This window comes from Neofelis nebulosa, chromosome 4 (genome assembly GCF_028018385.1).
Source record: "Neofelis nebulosa isolate mNeoNeb1 chromosome 4, mNeoNeb1.pri, whole genome shotgun sequence".
Classification (NCBI taxonomy): domain Eukaryota; kingdom Metazoa; phylum Chordata; class Mammalia; order Carnivora; family Felidae; genus Neofelis; species Neofelis nebulosa.
In genome coordinates, this window is record NC_080785.1 from 134,727,477 (window position 1) to 134,748,969 (window position 21,493).

The following is a 21,493-nucleotide window of genomic DNA, read 5'->3' on the forward strand; positions in this document are numbered from 1 at the left end:
TCCCACTAAGAGTCTGAAGGCAACTTGAGTGTCAGTCTCCTGATTGAACCCCCTTCTCCCTCTAAGGACTCACTGTGGCCTTGTTCCCTTTCAGGCCATTGGATCTATTTGCTTTTGAAATCTCCAAATTTCCCCCCCACCCCCAGTGCCTAGTTTGCATACTTACTCTCTCCTCTTGCACATGCCTTGGGAAACCTGGGTGGCTCAGTCGTTTGAGCATCTGACTCTTGATTTTGGCTCAGGTCATGATCTCATGGTTTGGTCAGTGAGATCGAGCCCCATGTCTGACTCTGTACTGGCAACACAGAGCCTGCTTGGGATTCTCTCTCTCTCTCTCTCTCTCTCTCTCTCTCTCTCCGCTCCTCCCCTGTCCAAATGCACACACACTTTCTCTCTCTCAAAATAAATAAACATTTTGTAAAACTAGAAGGCATTGCTCTACAGCTGCTTAATCTTCTCCAAAGCCACAGTACCCCCACTGGTAAATGAATAAAAGAATAAAATCTCATCTGGTTGTTGGCTAGATTCTATGAGGTTACAGATTAACAAGCCTGGCATAGTATAAGCTTTGTGAGATATACTCAATCAGTAAATATTGGTGGCCTTGGTTGTATGACTCCATCAAAATTCAATCTCATAGCAACACTTATTTTAGCTCTGCCTTTACTCCAATCAATTAATCAGGGATCTCCTTTTAATCCAATTAATTAATCCAATCCAATTAATCAGTCGTCTCCATTGTACTATTCATTTCAACGAATGTCCACTCTTATTCTGATGCCCAGCCCCAATCCCACACTCTCCAAGAGTCCAGTCCAACCACTATGACATCAGAAATGCCTCCAAGTTTTGCATTCCATCCAGCCCCTGGGGCTTTACCAACTGAACTTGAACCACAATGCTACAGTGATTCTAAGACATGAGCTTGAATGCTGAAGGTTTTATGCAGCCCAACACCCTGCAGCAAGACACCCAAACACCAAACACCCACCTGCGCTCAGTAGCTGAAACCTGTATTCGCTCTGTGGATTTAACAGTCCACAGCAACAGCGAAAAAGTTTGCTTAAACCACCTCAGAGCAACACTAGTAAGTACAGCGGCAGATTGAAGAAGGGCAGCAGCATGGTGGTGAGAAATCTGAAAATAAACATAAAGATGCCGGAAAGGTGGGACTTGAAGGCAATTCACCTCTGCTCTTCCTCTGGGGAGAATTGAGGCAACTGACTGCCAGCTCAAACAGTTCTGACAGCCACCTTAGAGCCAGACTCTCCTTTTGGGAATGAGTATGAGTCCAGGGGTGATTCGAGAGAGATGACATCATGCATCATCCGGAGTGTGGGAGAATGTGGGATCTCCCAAGAGGAGCTGTAGGAATAACTGATGAGTATAAACAAGCAAATAAATAAATAACCACTACTTCATGATGGCTTCAAAGATCACATGTGCAACCAGTCCCATGTCGCTGCAAACAATTACCCAGGGAGACCCTAATTCCCCAACTCATTCATTACACATGGACTGGTTTCCTAAAATATTTATTAAGGCATTATGCTGGTACTAGGGATAAAATGGTGAATCTTCAGAAAAAGTCTCTACCTTCATGGAGCTGCTCATCCTTTGGGACAGGCCGACATCAAACAAGTCCATCAATGAATGAACAAAAGAATAACAGGTTATGAAGGAAAAGGACAGGGTGATGGGCTGGAGATGAGCTGGAGAGGTGACAGGGAGGGCTTTACAGGGGGTGTAATATTTGGGCTGAGACAGTCACAATGAGAAGGAACCATCTCTGCAAAGATCTAGTGCAAAGAGAGTCTTGGAGGCAAAAGGAACAGAGGTACAAAGGCCCTGAGGCAGAAAAGACTTGGTGTGCTTGGGGAAGAGAACTATGACAATACAGGGAAACCGAGACAGGAGAGGTTGAAGTGGACAGGAGCCAAATTGGAAGAGCTTTGGAGGCTGGAGTACAAACTCAAGGTTTTACTCTAACAAAGGAAGGTTTTAGAGCATTGCAAGGGCAAGCCCCAAGCTCTGCTGTGGCTTGGATTCAATGGAATAAGAGAAACAGGGAGACGACTTAAGAGGCTGCTGTGGAGGCCTGTATGGTTCAAGTGAGTCTGGGCAACGGCAGACATGGGAACAAATGGCAGGATTTGAGCTGATCTTGGAGAAAGAACCACTTGTGGCTTTTACCCAAAGGCCTGGCTACTCCAAATGTCAGCAGCAAGCTGTTCAAGTGCCTGAAATTTCTGAAATTATATAATTAAAAAAGAGAACGGGTTATGTTCAAAACTAACTCAAGGCAGAGATTTTAGGAAGTTTTGCTTCCAGCTTCAGCTTCCCGAATGCATGGCTGCTTTGTTGTTGGCCAACTCTTTAAACTAACTGAGGTGCGGTGGGTTCTACATCCCAGGGTCTGTCCCAGGCTACCTGGAAGGGTTGTTGTGAAAAGTTAACTAATTAATAACAAATAAAGTAAAAGCCTTTAAGGCTCTAGGCCAATATTTCCCAAACCAAAACACGTTTGTCCCAAGAAATAAGAAAATAAACACTGCGTAGTCAGACACAGGTATAGGCTTCTATATCACAGGACTTATCAGAGCCTTTAATGAATTAATGGGTATGTTACCGGCCAATATTATACTGCATTTCTCAAAATTATTTCAAGAAGGAGGTTTTTTTTTTCCTCTCAGACCACCTGGTTGCAACTGCCATGGAACCCAGTTTGGCAAACACTGTATTACAGAGATGGAAAAGACTATTACTGAGACACCAGGAGCCCTTTTAAAATCCAGAATCTGCTAGCAGGGATCATGTATTGCACAACTTATAATTGTCAGGGCTTTGGAGAAGAATTACCAGGTTAGGGAGTCAGCATCTTGCCTAGGTGCCAAATACATAAGGTATTGATCACACAATAAGAAGAAAAGAGATACCTAGGTAACACATTTTAGAAACGGAGCCTCCCATAAACCACAGACGAAACCTGTGAAGTAGCCGTATTGATCTCCACGTAACAGATAAGAGAACTGGGCTTGAAGGGGTTGAGTGACCGACATCAGTACATCCAACTAATGTGAAACCAAGAAGGGAACTTCTAACCATTATTCCAAAGGCTCATTAAAACAAAACAAAACAAAACAAAACAAAACAAAACAAAACAGAGTATAGTGACACACAATGTTACAGTAGTTTCAGATGTACAACATAATGATTCAAGTTTCTACACGTTACGTTCTGCCCACCACAAGTGCACCTACCTCTGTCATCATACAACTTTATTACAGTTTCATTGACCATATTCCCCACGCTGTGCCTTTTATTCCTGTGACTTATTCATTCCATGAATGAATGCCAACTGGCTAGTGTGGCACCTGTTCCAATTCTAACCACAAGGAGCAGCAGAGAGCAAGACTGTCAAGGGTTATTTAAACCCTGGCTTTCCCACTTACCAACTGTGTGATGTTAGGCAAGTTGCTTAACCTCTCTGAGCCCTGGCTAACTCTTCTGCACCAGAAAGATAGTAACAATGCCCCCCATCCACTCTTAGGTTTGTTATGAGGATGAAATGGGACAAAAAAGTACTTAGCTCAGCTCCAGGCACATTGGGAGACCCTGTTAAGTATTCAGTCTTGCTTACTATTTTGTATAGGATATTTAATTTGTATGTATAATTTGGGATGTTTCAGGGGCAAAGGCCCCCTGCGGGAATTCTGGGTGCCAAAAGATGAAGAAGAGCTTCACACTTTTCAGAGTTTTGATTAGCATGATTTATTCTGATGTCAAAGTCAAGGTTTAAGTGACAAAGCACAAAAGCTACACATTTTCACTTAATCTAGGGAGACTATCTTTTTCCAGAAATCAGCTTTGAGTAAAAGACTATTATTTTTTTTTCTGGGAGCACTCAGTTTAAAGTTAACTCACTGAGCCTGAGCAATATGAAGAAAATTGGAAACCTAGTGAGAGATAAAGACTTAGCTCTGGATGTCTAAATGATTCCCAAAGTATTGCTCTAAGTACCAGATTTACTCTCCATGGAGCGTGCCCACATAATAGCAGGTGGGGACAAGCACAGGAAGAACGGATCATGAGAACGTGCTAGACAACCAGGAATGACATGTGTGCATATGTGTGGAGGGAGTCTGTTGTGACTATGAATAAAGCTGCTGATTTAAAATCATACCTATTCTCGCCTTAGTTAAATCCACAAGCATCCAGTTTTTGACCTTTAAAAAAACAATATCATCTTGTTCACAGTCCTCTGTGAATTGCTTGTCTACTTAATAAAATTGTTGCCCGGCTCATAAAGTTGTGGCTGAAGTCCTGCCTCTTAGCCATTAACTTCAGGATCTGAGCACAGTCTTCTATTCATTACACTCTTACGTCTCTTAGCAGAAGGATGTAGAGTCTTGCTTAGAATTGGATTTGGATGGCCTCCGATCTTGATGAGTTTAAATTGGAAAACAAGATGTTAGATTAGTATAACGACTATGTGGAACAAAGTGTTCGGCCTCTGGAGTCAGCCTGCCTGACTTTGTGTCTTGGTTCCACTACTAAAGGCAAACTCTCTAAGCCTGTTAATTCAGTTGAATACCTGAATAATAATAATAATAATAATAATAATAACAACTACACGACATCAGTACCTGATTACGAGCATTAAAGGAAAAGCAGGGTACCTGGATCATAAACACTCGCTATCATTATTGTCACCACCATCACCATCACCATCATCACCATCACCACCACCATTAATCATTACTATTATCATCAGTCACCACCATTCCCACCACTATCAGCAACACCATCATTACCACCATCATCACCATCACCACCACAATCATTACCACCATCAATCACCACCATCGCCATGACCATCATCATTACCATCATCACCATCACCACCACAATCATTACCGCTGTCAATCACCACCATTGCCATGACCATCATTACCACCATCATCACCATCACCACCACAATCATGACTGTCAATCACCACCATTGCCATGACCATCATTACCACCATCATCACCATCACCACCACAATCATTACCACCATCAATCACCACCATCCCCATGACCATCATCATTACCACCATCATCACCATCACCACCACAATCATTACCGCCGTCAATCACCACCATCCCCATGACCATCATCATTACCACCATCATCACCATCACCACCACAATCATGACTGTCAATCACCACCATTGCCATGACCATCATTACCACCATCATCACCATCACCACCACAATCATTACCACCATCAATCACCACCATCCCCATGACCATCATCATTACCACCATCATCACCATCACCACCACAGTCATTACCACCGTCAATCACCACCATCCCCATGACCATCATCATTACCACCATCATCACCATCACCACCACAATCATGACTGTCAATCACCACCATTGCCATGACCATCATTACCACCATCATCACCATCACCACCACAATCATTACCACCATCAATCACCACCATCCCCATGACCATCATCATTACCACCATCATCACCATCACCACCACAATCATTACCACCGTCAATCACCACCATCCCCATGACCATCATCATTACCACCATCATCACCATCACCACCACCATCAGCACCACAATCGTCATCACCACCACCATCACAACCACCATCATCAACACCATCACGAATCTACAATCACCATCCCCACCACTACCAGCAGCACCGCCATCACCACCACCATGAGCACTACTACTGTCAGCAGCAACAAAAATGTCAAAGTCCACACAAACCTATAAGCCCGATTCTTTTGAAAGTCTGTGTTGAAGGATTCTTCAAGATCCACTTAATATCTCCTTATCTTCTTTCGTTTCTCCCAAGCCCATTTTAACCTGTGCTTATGTTTTCCATGTTACAAGTAAAAGCAATTTTAAGCCTAACAGGAAGTTAATCAAGAGCCATTGTGGCAGCTAGCTGTGGTCTTTAACAACCCCTATTTCTGCCTAATTTAGATAGCTTAACTCAAATGTTCTGCCCTCCATCCCTTTTCTGACACTCATACACTATCAATGGCCTTCACATTTTCTGGTTAATCCCTAAATGAGACTCATCGTCTTTTAAATATTTATCTGTAAAGACTTCTCAGGGCGCCTGGGTGGCTCAGTCGGTTAAGCGTCCGACTTGGGCTCAGGTCATGATCTCACAGTCCGTGAGTTCAAGCCCCGCGTCGGGCTCTGTGCTGACAGCTCAGAGCCTGGAGCCTGTTTCAGATTCTGTGTTTCCCTCTCTGTCTGCCCCTCCCCTGTTCATGCTCTGTCTCTCTCTGTCTCAAAGATAAATAAACGTTAAAAAAAAAAAATTAAAAAAAAAAAAGACTTCTCTTCCACTTTAGTTACCAAATGAGTCTACTCAGATCTACTCAGGATCTTCAGAAATATGACTGCTGAATTTTGCTTGGGGTCTGATATAGCAAAAATCAGTTAATAAAGCTCATTCATGAGTTTTCAGTTTATATTAACTGTTCTTGCAGTGAAACCCTGTTGTACACATTTTATATTTTCAGGGTATGTAGTAATATCATTATTCTAAACCAATATTCAAAAATACTGAGTTCATCAGATTCTGCAGACTAAATCTCTAAAACTCCCATCTTCCTCTTTTTAGAAAGACAGAAATTATGAGCCTATTATATTGAAGAGTTCACACAAACTGCTCTTCTGTAATGAAACAGGTACATGACCACTCAGTGAAGAACATTCCACATTCTCAAGTCAGGCTGGCAGGATTGCTGGGTCATTATTGTTAGTGAATGAGGTGCATAGTCAAATGAACCCCCATCTAACATGATGTGCCTCACATTATAACCTCCCAGGGTACAAATATCATCTCATGATGTATTCTTGACTATGCATTTGGCCTATAAACTCTGTATTTTGTCTATAAGCTCCCTCTTGCTCTGTATTTGGTCTATAAGCTGCATCTCTGTCTATTATTCCAGCCTGGGACAGGGCCCATAACAGAAAATCAATGGATATTTGCTGATATGTAAAGCATGTTTATGTTTGGAAATATATAATTTTTGAAAACATAGACAGCCATCAAATTCACTATTTGTTTTCCTTCAGGATTACAGAGGAGAACTGAATGATCTCCAAGACTAAAGATGGAAGTAACCAAGCAAGACATGAGAGACTTCCAAGGAAGATTCTGACAACCAGCTGCCAAGTTGCTGGTACAGCACTTAGTAAAGAAAATTGAGCAGTGCACAACTGATGTGCTCATTATCAAAGTCTAAGAGGCACATTTATTTGTTTGTTCACTGATTGAGTCATTCAACTAGCATTGGCTGAGTGCCTATAGTGTGCTAGGCACTGGGGGCTCAACAGTAAATAAAGGAAATGGAATTTACAGATTTGCACAACGGCACCGGCTTTGGCATTAGAGTTTTAGAGCAGCCTATGTGTCTCAGTTTGGGTCCCAGAAATCAGAGCCTGAGACAAGGACTTATGTACAGGTAGTTTATTGTGAAAGTAATTCTGTGAGACAAGAACAAGGGAAGAAGGAGAGTGACACAATAAAAGAGCAAGTCAAATATAAGTGAGTGTTTTGAAAGTCTGTGTTGAAGGCAGTAGGGGCTGCTGAGAACCCACTGGGGCCTCTGAATAGCACACACGGCACTTTCTAGAATTGTCCACCAGGAAAGTTGGAAGGCTGCAGTGTTTACCCACTAGTCAGCACTGTCTCCATTGGCTAAGGGTTGTTTGCAGGCTACCGTTATACACAGGCTGAGTGGGTTCCCTGGAAAAGACCTTGAAACAGAAAGCAAGAAGGCAATGAGCACCCCTGAGGCAGATGCTTGCCAGCATGAAGGGAATCTGAGCCCCTGAGGCACCGCCCGCCACAGCTGTGGCTAAAATGAAGGGTAAATTGGGGAACCGCAACTTGAGACACCAAAACCCAGGGACTGTCATTCTTTAAGAAGCTTTAATGAGGGCCCGCTTCCAGGCCCTTTGCTAGGATACTGTCTGTGAGCTTGAAAAGACAAAGGGCTTCCACATCTCCAATTATACCCATCTTTAGGCAGGGACTGTATCTCTCCAGCACACTGAGAACATCTTTCAGCTCACAGCCACAGACCAAAGAAACTTTTCTGGTGATGAGATTCACTGTCCCTTTTTAAAGCATATTAAATGTTAATTTTCAAAACAACAAAAAATGGTAGTAGTAGTAATTATAATAATAATAATGGTGATAATGGCAAAAAATACACACGCACACACACAAAAAAAAACACACAAATAAACCAATAGGACAAATGACTCTATGTACCAGGCTCTCAGAGCTTTACATATATCATGTCTTTTATTTAACCTCCACTAATTCAATGACATAGGTACCATTATTATCATCCCCATTATGTAGATGAGGCAACAAAGGTTACAAGAAGTTATAAGATATGCCAGTGAGATGCAAGGCAAAGACTGAAACCCCCAGTCAGATTTGAGTCTGCACTCACTACAGCATTACGTGTCTGGAAGCCTAATGGAGAACCTGAGCGTTGCCCGCTCGTTCCAATCATCTGCATTTTTTCACACCTATTTCTTGTATACAGTCAAGCGCTTTCAGATATCATGAGTCTCAATCGATGCCTGGTGGAGGCAGAAAGTTGTTTGTTTCTGTTCTAGAACTGAAAAGAAATACAGAGCTCATCCACTATGACCCCAACTTCAACCCCCCACCCTTTGTCCTTACCCCCTTACCCATATTTACAGATGCTCCAAGAGAGCAAAAGTTCCATGGGTAGGGATAGAGCAGGTTCCAAAACTCTTGTTTATTAGTAAAAGTTCTAGGAGCCCAGGCTCTGAACTCAGACTTCCTGAGTTTGAATCTGACTCACGCAAGTTCTCCAAAGCATTGGTTTTCTTACCTACAATATGGGCATGATAATAGTGTCTTACGTGTTAGTATTTACAAATTCTGTAGCACAGTCTCTTAAACTTGGAAAGCATTGGCTATTATGCTTATTCCCTCCACTGTCATATACCCTTTATGAAAGGAGCTCATGCTCCTAACTTAGAGAGTTGGGGCTCCAATTAAAAGTTCATGATGTGGGGCACCCAAGTGGCTCAGTCGATTAAGCATCCAACTCTTGATTTCACCTCAGGCCATATTCTCACGGTTCATGAGGTCTTGACCCCACATCGGGCTCTATGCTGACAGTGAGGAGCCTGTTTTGGATTCTCTGTCACCTCCTCCCTCCACCCCTCTTCCACTAGTGCTCGCTCTCTCTCTCTTTCTCTCTCTCTCTCACTCTATCTCAAAATAAATAAATAAAATTAAAAAAAATTCATGATGCTATGAACATATCTTCCTCACAAATGCACATATGTACCTAATGTTTCAGACGGTCTCAGGGACATCAAGACCTACTAAGCATCCTTATGGGCCACACAGGGATATGTTGAGGGATTCCTAAAGTCTGTAGTGAATCAAACACACTTTAAAAATAAGTTTCATTCTTTATCAAAGTGTAAACGTTGTAGAGATATTCTCATAGTACAGCTGGTTAATTAAGAAAGCAAAGGTAGCCCATAGTATCCGAACAAATACTACTCCATTATTAAACCTACAACCAAATATCAGGTGAGCAATTATACGGATTTAGAAATAATTCCCGTGGACACACTGTTATACCACTTGGTTGTTAAACCTATCGCAGACCAAGCCACTATGCTAAATGAGAAGAGATGAACTCAGGCTGAATGAAATAAGTCCAACTATTTAATTGAAATTCTCAAGAACAGACCTCTGCCATTTCAGACAACTGAAAGAGTCTTACCAGACCTGGAGGTCCCACTGCATACCTGACTATGCACCATGTTGTCTTGGGTATACAATAGGAAGAATTCTGTATTATCTTAGGAAGGGCTCTTCTAGGGGTTTTGGGCAAATTGTGCAAGAGGAAACGACTGCTTCCCATTTTTCCCTTTAGAGTCCTTCACCCATCTCTTCCTAATAGACAACATCCCTCAGGCATTCTGGGAAATATTTAAATGAAGTAGAGCCTTTGGCAAACCTTTAAAGGTACCAAAGGCAGCAGCCCCCTTTTTCTATGCTTCTTGTCAACTTTTTTCCCTGGTGAGTACCTCTTACCTTCTTAACTTTTCTGCACTTATAATGCATCTTAGCATCTAAGGAGGTGAACCTGAAAATGAGCATGATGGAGAGTTGCCAAGGGAGAAAAATAACACATTTTCCTACGGCAAGAGGAAACGCTTGCGTGAGAGCTATCTAGGGTGGGGAGGAAAGGAAGGAGGAGAAGAACGGAGGAAGGGAGGAGGAAGGAATCTATAGAAGTATTTTCAAAAATGAAGGTTATTTTCTTTACTGCTATTTTCAGTGGGTCAGCCCCCAGTACCCAGTGAGTCATGAAATTTCAATGAGTCATGAAAATACACACACACACACACACACACACACACACACATATAAATGCCAAGAAGTAAGTTAAGGTGAATAAAAGCAACTGAAGTCTTAATATAAAAATAAATAAATTTCTCATTTATTTCAAGTTCTGCTTATGGAATTTTAAGCAACTTGCTTTTTCCAGGCTTTGCTTTTTACAATGAACACATAAAATATGCCAATGGCAAACTACTGGGTTTATCTTGACATTGGTTTTCATCAGAACATGGCCCTAAATTCATATTTAACTTATTTTCTCTCCTCATACAGGAGTAAGTGTTCCTGTCATGTGGATTGCTTAAGCTGCACATTATGTGTAGCTCCATATAATCCTTTTCATTCTATTATTGTCACCTCATTTATGATTCCATTCCAACCTGCACTTCTCCTGGGACATATGCGATTATTTAATCTTTTATAACTTACACTGCATAGAAGACAGAACTCCCACTGGGCCACTGTATTTATAAATATGATGAAATCTATACATTATAGGGACAACTTCCCCCAGTTATTGGCGTCATTGCCTTGGCGGAGATGAAAGACTAGCTATATAATTGAAAAGGAAATTCTCAAAATCATTAGGAAAGTTAGATTACATAGAAAGCCTTGGAACTAAATGATACAATGAACAGTTGTATCAGAGACCCAGACAGAGTAGAACATCATGAAAATTTGACTCTGGAGTTAGATAAAATGAACTTTGAAACCCAGAGACATGACTTATTAGAGACCTCAGCTTTCTTCTTTCTAAAATGGAGATAAAAAGAACACCTACTTCATGAGATAGATGTGAATATAAAGGGACTGTATACCTCAGGCTTAGCAGAGTGCTTGGCACACACATATGGAATACTCTAGAAACACTGGCTGCCATTATTATCAGATACAAAGGACTACAATATATTTGTAAACATCCTGCAATTAACCTTCCTCTATGCTTTCAAATGATGACCCCGTACAAAATTCCTATCAAAAATCATACTTAAGCTTCTGGAGGGAAAGAAGGGTACTCCATTTTTAATTGATTATCATTTGTTGTTACAAATCACAGTGCATGTATTTTAACTGATCTAGATGACAAAGGTATGATATTGAACAAAATAATAAATTATGTCCATTTATGTTAGTATTTTTATACTCAGTCATGAGCACTGCTTCATTGTGGGAGAATTGGAAAACACATGATGATTGAATTAGGAACGCCACGGAGGACTTAGTATCCCAGCTGGTTCATTCACACCCCAGACACATACTGTTCTTATTCAATTACAGCCTGTACATTCAGTTCAATAGTGTTCTTCAAAAACCTTGTTAGTGAACTTCAAATTTCTTGGAACGCCAAAAATAAGCTTGATTATGTGAAAGATCCACTGACACAGAATAATGAGTACTGCAAGAATTTTAAAAACAGAGGAAAATATTCATATTTTGTATTATTTAATAATGATTTAGCCAGAATATCCTGAGGAATATATATATATATACATATATATACATACATATATACATATATATATATATATATACATATATATATACATACATATATATATGTATATATATATATTATGTATTATATATATAATGATATTATTATTCACATTCTGTACCTATATTCGGGTATATTTTAAAATTCTACATCAAATCGTGTCCTATGAAAAACTAGGATGAAATGCATTATAAAGAGTATTTTTCAGCCCACACTGAAACATTATTAGCAAGGAAACTCAGTATTCTTTTCTTTATTAAGACTTGGAGAAATTTACACCCTGGATTGTCATCCCCATACTGCTGACTCAGTAATAGGAAAAAGCTGCAACCAAAAAAATAAATAAATAAATAAATAAATAAATAAATAAATAAATAAATAAAGCTACTGGAAGAAAGAAGACACTATTGACTCCATGCAGGATTTGAATTTGCAATTTAGCGCTCCATCTAAGCTAAAATCATATAAATCATATAAATCATATAAAGTTCTTAAATGACTTTTAATTAACTTTCCAGGCATTTGACAATAAAAAAATGGAGCCAGACCTTCATATTCCTAAAGGTGATAGGGATTTGAGAAAAGTACTTTAACACTTTTAGTACTTCACATAATCCTTTTATTCTCTTAGGGGAACTGAGTCCTCTGGGGATATCTCTTATCATATGTTCTAGAATAACCACCCCCAAAGCCTCATGGAAAAACAAGTTTTTTCCATGAATTTTCATAAAAGAGTAGGCCTACAACAAATACCTACCACACAGAAACCTGAAGGTGGAGAGTGGTATCTTCAAAAGGCCCATTACCCAATAGTTAGAAACCTCACCACAGGTAAGATGAGGCCATATCATCTCTGTAACTCTCAGGACGGGAAACAGATCCAGACACAAATGTTAAGGCTGTGGAGGCAATGTGAAAACTGACTGGTGTAGTTTGCAAGCAAAAAGGGCCACTTGAGTATTCTCCACTCACTCTCCAGGTTAAGGATACCATAGTTCTCTTAAAAGAAGAATGGAATGAAAATTCCTACTGGGCATTTACATATGGATATACTTTTTCCCTTTGTTTTCACCTCTAACTGTGGTTTACATAAATGTATTTTATAGGATTGCAAGGAACTATGCATATTACACCATGTTGGTGACCCTGAATATCAAAACGAGGTTGCAAAAGGAGGATAAAGCTGGATGTCCCACATTTTTCTAATTTCAAAACTTATTACAAAGTTACAGAAATCAAAATGGTTTGGGGGGCACCTGGGTGGCTCCGTCGGTTGGGCGTCCGACTTCGGCTCAGGTCATGGTCTCACAGTCTGTGAGTTCGAGCCCCGCGTCGGGCTCTGAGCTGAGTGCTCGGAGCCTGGAGCCTGCTTCCGATTCTGTGTCTCCCTCTTTCTCTGTCCCTCCCCCACTCACGCTCTGTCTCTCTCCCTCTCTCAAAAATAAATAAACGTTAAAAAAAATGGTTTGGTAGTGGCATCAAATCAGACACATAGACCGATGGAATAGAATACAGAGCCTAGAAACAGTCTTGCATATATCGTCAAATGATTTTGGACAAGGGTACCAAGAGTTTGCAATGCACAAAGGACAGTCTTTACAACAAATAAGTGAATATCCACGTGCAAAAGAAGGCAGAAGGCAAAAGTTTAATCCTAACCATATAGTATATATAAAAATTAACTTAAAATGTATCAGACCTAAACATCCAAGCTAAAGATATAAAGCTCTTAGAAGAAAACATAAGGGAAAGTCTTCTTGACATTGTATTTGGCAATGATTTCTTGGATGGGATACCCAAAGCACAGGAAGCGAAAGTAAAAATAGATAAATCAGATCGTATAAAGTGTAAATTGTGCATCAAAGGACACAGTCAATAGAATGAAAAGGCAACCAGCAGAATGGGAGAAAATGTTTACAAACTATACATCAGATAAGGGATTAATATCCAAAATACATAAAGAACTCCTACTCAATAACAGAAAAACAACTCAATTAAAAAATGGACAAGAGAGTTGAATAGATATCATCTATTCAAGAGAAGCTGCAGTAATGGCCAATGAGCACATGAAAAGATGCTCAGCACCACTCGCTGTTCATTGGGGAAATGCAAATCAAACCCATAATGAGATATGACTTCACATCCATTGGAACAGTCACTATTTTGTTTAATTTTTAAACTTTTATTTTAGAGAGACAGAGAGAGTGTGCATGCAGGGGAGGCGCAGAGGGGGAGAGAGAATCTTAAGCAGGCTCCATGCTCAGTGCAGAGTCTGGATGGGGCGCTGGATCCCACGCCCCTGGGATCCATGACCTCAGCTGAAATCAAGAGTCAGATGCTCAACCAACTGAGCCACCCAGGAACCCCTGGTTACTCTTTTCTTTAAAAAGACAGAAAATAGTAGGAAAACTAAAACCTCTGTGCACTGTTGCTGGGAAGGCAAAGTGGTATAATCATTTGGAAAATGGTATGGCTGTTCTTTGAAAAATTAAAAACAGAATACCATATTATTCAGCAATTCCATTTCTGAGTATAATATACCTAAAAGAACTGAAAGCATGGTCTCAAAAGAAACAACTGTACACACGTTCATATCAACGTTTTTCATAATAGCAAAAGGTGGAAGCAACCCAAGGATCCATTGACAGATGAATGTATAAACAAAACGTAGTATATACAGAAAATGGAATACCATTTAGCTCAAAAAGGAAGGAAAGTCTGACACCTGCTACAACATGAATGAACCTTGAAGACATTATGCTAAGTCAAGTAAGTCGCAAAAAAGACATTGTCCGATTCTACTGATACAAAGTACCTAGAACAGTCCACTTCATAGAAACAGTAAGCAGATGATGGCTGAAAGGGGCTGGGGGAGAGAGAGAAATACTGAATTACTGTTGATGGCATGGAGTTTCAGTTTGGAAAAGATGAAAAAGTTCTGGAGATTGGTTGCACAACAGTGTGAACATAGTTACCTTGGCTGAATTGCACACTTAAAAGTGGTTAGGATCGTACATTTTACACAATATGTATTTTACCACAATTTAAAAAAACTGGGGGAGCTGGGGTGGCTGCAGTAGTTAAGTGTCAAACTCTTGATTTCTGCTCCAGTCAGGATCTCACAGTTTGTGGGATTGAGCCCCGCATCAGGCTCCATGCTGACAGCTCAGCACCTGCTTGGGATTCTCTGTCTCCCTCTCTCTGTGCCCCTCCCCTACTCACGCTCTCTCTTTCTCTCAAATAAACTTAAAAAAAAAAAAAAAAACTGACGAGCCACTTAAGAAAAAAATCAAAGTTAGCTCTGACGATAGGAAATTTTCATTATGAAGTAATGAAAACTATTAAAACTGAACCCTTACATTAACCCGTCATTCTACTATATTTCCTGGCTATTTGTTATCAAGTTTTGTGTTTATAAAGTAATAGAATTATAAGGAACTATAAATATCAAGTAACCAAGCTTTTTCCAGTTATTAAAGAAAAAGCTGAGAAATAATGCTTGGAGATGGGTCCCACTTCACAAGTTTATACAGAGCTAATGGGATTACAAACTTAGAGACCAGTCCTCTGTACATTCTGTTAACTATCTATTAAAAGCTAATGTACTTTTATCCCTGAATGCTGATAACCTACCATGGAATCCAACTGGGGGTTATAACAAATCATATTATCCACTCTAATATACCACATTCCATCCTTATTAACTTGGCTTTTCACTGAACTCATAATCTGATATATTATTGCCAGTTTTCTGAGAATGAGAGCTGGACCAAAGTTCATATACGTAATTAATGTGCTCCTGAGAAGTTATGCTTAACTTGATTCTCATACTTCCAGACCTCACTGTACTTTAGCAGAACCAAAACCCCAGACTGGCTGCAAGAGAAAATGAAGGGCACTTAATGCAGTGAGGAAAGGAAGTTTGCAAACACAGACCACAGTATAATAAAACAATTAATTAAAAGTAACATGCAAAAAGAAATATATTTGGGCAAAAGAGAAATGCTTAGAGACACTAATAAAATGATTATTTCATTCATTCAGTATTCAACAATTACGGAGAACCCACTATATTATAGTTATTGTTCTATATCAGGGATCAGCCACTGTTTCTGTAAAGGAGCTGATAGTAAATATTTCAGGTTTTGCAGGCCGGACAGTCTCTGTCTCCAACCTTTCAACCCTGCCACTGTAGCATGAAGGCAGCTATGGATAATATGCAAGCCAATGGGCAATGCTGTGTTCCAATGACTTTATTTGTAAAAATAGGCAGGTGGGCTGGATTTGGCCCATAGCCATAGTTGCTAACTTCTGTTGTATATATTAGAAAATAATATGGAAGTAAACCCAGTAATATTATTTTCATGAAGCTTAACTTCCAGTAAAGAGGCAAGGGGAAAGCATACATACATACATACATACATACATATTCAGATGCTATTAAGTGACATGACATTATGCTCTTTAATGACAGAATTTTCCAACATCTTCTAAACTAAAGGTTTTAAGATCTGGCAATTCAACAGATTGGCAGAAAAATTTGTCAAAAATTCAGACTACAGGGCTTCATCTGGGAAAACTTTTAATTAAGTAGACCTACCACAGACCTCTAGGATACAGCTTGCAGAGCGTCCCTTTTTTTTAAATTTTTTTTTAACATTTATTTATTTTTGAGACAGAGAGAGAGAGAGAGCATGAACGGGGGAGGGTCAGAGAGAGGGAGACACAGAATCTGAAACAGGCTCCAGGCTCTGAGCTGTCAGCACAGAGCCCGATGCGGGGCTCGAACCCACGGACCATGAGATCATGACCTGAGCTGAAGTCGGATGCTTAACCGACTGAGCCACCCAGGCGCCCCAAGAGCATCCCTTTTAAAAAGTTCTTCAGGTGAGATCTCTGATTAAACAACTTTTGTTTCTGTAAGTATTATTGATAACAACTCAATTATTAATAACAATTAACAATTGTTAATTAACAAATAACAGTTATTAATTGTTAATAACATTGAGAGAAAAACAGAGAAATAAGCTGAATCAATGTTCAAATAATAAATAGCTTTTTCAACACACAAAGGCCAACACATGTGCATTATTATAAGTAGCAGAGCTAAATGGTATACTCGTCCTTCTTTTATGTAAGAAAGCTAAACACATTTGCATTACGTGCATGATAATGAATTCTATGTTCTTCTTTAAGGCTTTTTCATCCTGACGTATTTTTGTCAGAGGATAATTGTACATATCTATACCACAGGGTAGTTTGTCCCCGAATTTCGTTTTTACCAGAAATATTTTATGGTAACAACAGGGCATGTGTTACATGAGTATTACAAGCAATTCCAAATCGTCCCCAGATACACTCAACGGGCTTTGAATCAGATAAATAAAACAATCTTCCTGTCATAAAAAAATGAGACATGGGAACAGCTCATAGGAAAAAACTGATAAGGTACAGGCACTTCCTGATTTGCATCTGGCTGTGTTTTCTGCTGACATGTCCATAACACTGAGAGACGGGGACACACATCCAGCATGGCCGAAACTGCCCAGGGATCAGGGAGCAAAGCCTCAAAGAACTACCTCAGCTAATGTGGGTTGCTACTTAGATCACGTAAAAAACCTCAACCTGGTCCATCAGATGTCATCTCTCGCTAATTCGGAGGCTCAATATGTGGGCTCTGTGCCAAAATTGCTGTACTAGCATCTTACTTCAACATTTAAAGGACGACTCAGAGCCATCTGGTCAACCAGCCTTTTAGTTTCTAGACCAAGTAGTTGTGGTCATAGCAGGGGGAACGGTAACAGACTGCTTGGCTTTTCAGCAACATCGTCACTGCTATTTTTTTGCCCACAATTGCTATTGAACTCCCATGATGCCTCTCTGTCTCTTTAACATTTTCATTATGAAGTATAACATGCTTTCTGCAAATGCATAAAACATAATTGCAGTAATTAATAAATTACCATATAGCAAACCTTCATGTAATCTTCCCCCAGGCCAAGAAATAAAATTTTGCCAGCATTCCAGAAGGCTCCTGGCTGCCCTCTGGCACTTAAAATCTCCTCCCTCTCTGATAAATGTAACCATAATCCCGACTTTTATAGTCATGGCTTCCTTGCTTCTCTTTATACTTTTATCTCCAGTGAACTATAAATTATACTATAGTTTAGTTTTGCCTATTTCAATGCTATAATTATATCCGTTATAAATTTCTGTGCCATATTCAACATATGTGATACATCGTATTGCTGCTCTTGATTGTAGTTTTCTTTTTCATAAGTGTATAATATTCCACTCTATGAATATATCGCTGTTTATCCATTTATAAATCGATGGATACTGGTTGTTTTCAGTTTAAGACTCTTATAAATAATGCTGCTATGAAAAGTCCTGTGTATGTCTCTTAGTATACAGATGCATGTGTTTCCTTTAAATATGTAACTAAAACGGAAATTGCTAATCCATAAGGTATTTGTATTTTCAGCTGTGTTAGCTGATTTCAATCTGTTTATCAAAGTGTTTGTGTCATTTTACATTCCTACGGGAATCCTATGAAAATTAAAGTTGCTTCATATCTTTATCGGAAACTTGGCATTAACTTTTAATTCTAGCCATTCTGGTAGGAGTCTCATTGTAGTTGTGTATTTCTCTAATGTTTAACAAGATTGACCTTCTTCTCAGATGTTTATTGGTCACTTGTATATGCTTTTGTGCACAGTGCCTGCTTGTCTATTGTTTAACTGCATCAGTTAATTGTTGCTGAGTAACAAACTATTCCACACCTTAGTAATTTAAAACAAACTGAAAGAGGACATTTTCAGCATTTAATCATTAAATATAATATCTACTTGTGTTTTGGTGACTATATTAGATTATATACTCTTTTTGTTGTTTCCTAAGAGTTTTTTAAACTATGAAATAACTTACAGTTTTGTCACATCTTTGCATTAACTGAAATGACTTCCCTCTTTTATTCTGTTAATGTGTTATATCGGACTTAAAATCTATCAAAGTTAAGCAACTTTAAATTTCTGAATAACCTCTACATGGCAGGATATATCAGTCTGCTAACACTGTTTAGGATTTCTGCATCTACACTTACACATGAGACTGCCCTATATTTTTCACTTTCTCTAACTCCCTTTTTGAGTTTTGACTAATTACGCATACCTCCTAAAATGAACTGGGATTGTGGCAACTTTTAATATTTTAAGATTAGTTGTTTAAGATTATGTTACTTCTCCCTTAAATGGTTGAACTGACAAATCAACCCAAGCATCAAGTGTCTTTTTGGCAAAATTTATTTCTCTGCAGATAGAATTTCTTTCATTGCCATAGGACCATGCATACTTAGTATGAACATTCTGTGTCAGTTTTAAGTAATTGTATTTCTACAGAATATTTTCCATTTTATTTACATTGTCAAGTTTATTGGCACAAAGCTCATAAACTGTCCCTTAAATTTATAGCTGTCGGATATATGATTAGGTTCTCATTTTTATCCCTGATATTACTCCCCCCCTTTAAAAATTAAGCTCACTAGAGGCTTATTAATTTTATTAATCTTCTCAAAAACTTTTGATTGCACAAATGTTCATTATTATTGTTTGTATTTTATTTTTTAATAAAATTTTTTATTCTTTTACATTTTATTAATTTTTGATAGGCAGAGAGACAGAGCATGAGCAGGGGAGGGGCAGAGAGAGAGGGAGACACAGAATCCGAAGCAGGCCCCAGGCTCGGAGCTGTCAGCACAGAGCCCGACGTGGGGCTCGAACTCACAAACTGCGGGATCATGACCTGGGCCAAAGTCAGACACTTAACCGACTAAGCCACCTAGGCATCCCTGTTTTGTATTTTATTAATATCTGTTCTTACCCTTATTATTTCTTTCTTCTACTTTCTTTGAATTTATTCTGTTCCTTCCCTCTCCTCCTTTTTTAACTTCTGAGAAGGACCTTCAGAGAAAGACTTTCCCTTCAGATACATGCATTGAAGACTAGTTTTTCCCTAAAAGCATGACTATAGCTGCATCTCACAACTTCTGATGCTAGGTTCATTGTCATTCAAATGTAAATATTTTCTAATTTCCATTATATTTTTTTCTATGAACTATGGACTATTTAGGAATGTATTGTTTAATTTTCAAACAGTTGGGAGTTTCTAGTTACCTGTGTGTTCTCAATTTCTACAGTAATCAAACTCCAGTCAGAGGACATATACTCCGAAAGTTTAATTTTTTGAAACTAGTTGAGAATTACTTGACCTAAAATAATGTAAGTCTTAACAACTGCACTACATGTGCTGAAAAAATATGTTTCTTGCAGTTACTGGATATAGCATTAAATATATCCACTGACTTTTAAAATATTCTATATCTTTACTGATTTTTGATCTGCTTGTTATATTAATTACCGAGCAAGAAGTGTTAAAATTTTCTACTATTCACCAGAAGCCATTGGTCAATTATAAGCCCCAGGAAAAGTTGCAATAGAAAATATATAGCACCACTGAGGAAGAAATCTAGTCGAAAACAAATTAAACCAAAGTCAAATCAAGTCTCCAGAACTACCTACCAACTTGATGGGGAAAGAGGGATAGAAAAACAAGGTAAACAACATGATGAAGAAGCAATAAGTCAAATACAGAATATAGGCATGGTACAGGATGAACAATGCCATTTATTCACCAGAACAACAGCATGAAAAACAAACAAAAAGACAAGGATTATGAAAAAAATAAAACACATTTGAGACAAGTTTCTAATCACTCACTATGACTGTATAATTATTTCCGCTCACGACTATAACCATTTTTCTTTGCATATTTTGAGCCATGTTCCTAGGTGCACACATATTTAGAATTGTTCTATCTTCTTGGTGAACTGTGTGTTCTATGATGATGCCATGCCACCTTTTGTCCCTGGTAATTTTGCCTTATAGTTGCTCTATCTGATATTGATATGGCTACACCAGCTTTATTTGGTTAGCGTTTTATGGAGTTTCTTTGCCTATTGTAGTGAAATAGCCATCTGAAATATAATTAGCTTTTACTTAGGGCACTTAATGCAATTATTGATCTATTTCTGTTAATGTAATCTACTATCCTGTTACATGTCGTGCCCTATGTCTCCTCTTTACTCCCAGGATGGCACCCTTCAGGATTCGAGACCAAGCAAAAAGGATTTTTTAATGGACTCCACTCCTCATGGGTTCTCGACTCCAGCTTTTTTTCTCTCTTCAGTACTAGGAGCTGCTAGAAGCCCTGATCTGTCTGAGAACCTCCTCTTTTAAGATTGAAAGATGGCCATAATTTATCTACTGTATTCCACAATCAGTTTTACAGCAAGTACTGTATTCTATCTCCAAAACATATCTGTAACTCAAGACTATTCTCAGCCTTCAATGCCACCAGCGCCTCCTAACTGCATGACCTCAATTATCATCCTACCTTGTCTCCCTGCTTCCACCTTTGCTTCCTTTAGTCATTTCACTGAACAATTAAAACCAGTCACATAATTACATAAATCAGATTATGAGGCTCCCAG

General features: G+C 39.1%; 1 protein-coding gene and 1 long non-coding RNA gene across 5 annotated transcripts in view; one reads left to right on the plus strand and one right to left on the minus strand.

Moving 5' to 3' along the window:
- TAFA1 (TAFA chemokine like family member 1) overlaps nt 1–21,493 on the minus strand; it is a 509,748-nt gene that overhangs the window by 394,898 nt on the left and 93,357 nt on the right. The window lies entirely within an intron of this gene.
- Nucleotides 1,078–21,166, plus strand: LOC131509924 (uncharacterized). 2 transcript variants are annotated; one of them, XR_009260788.1, is made up of 3 exons: nt 1,078–1,166; nt 7,115–7,221; nt 21,093–21,166. It is a non-coding gene; the product is annotated as an uncharacterized LOC131509924 (long non-coding RNA). The 2 variants fall into 2 exon arrangements; XR_009260787.1 differs by lacking the exon at nt 21,093–21,166 and having other exon boundaries at nt 7,115–7,399.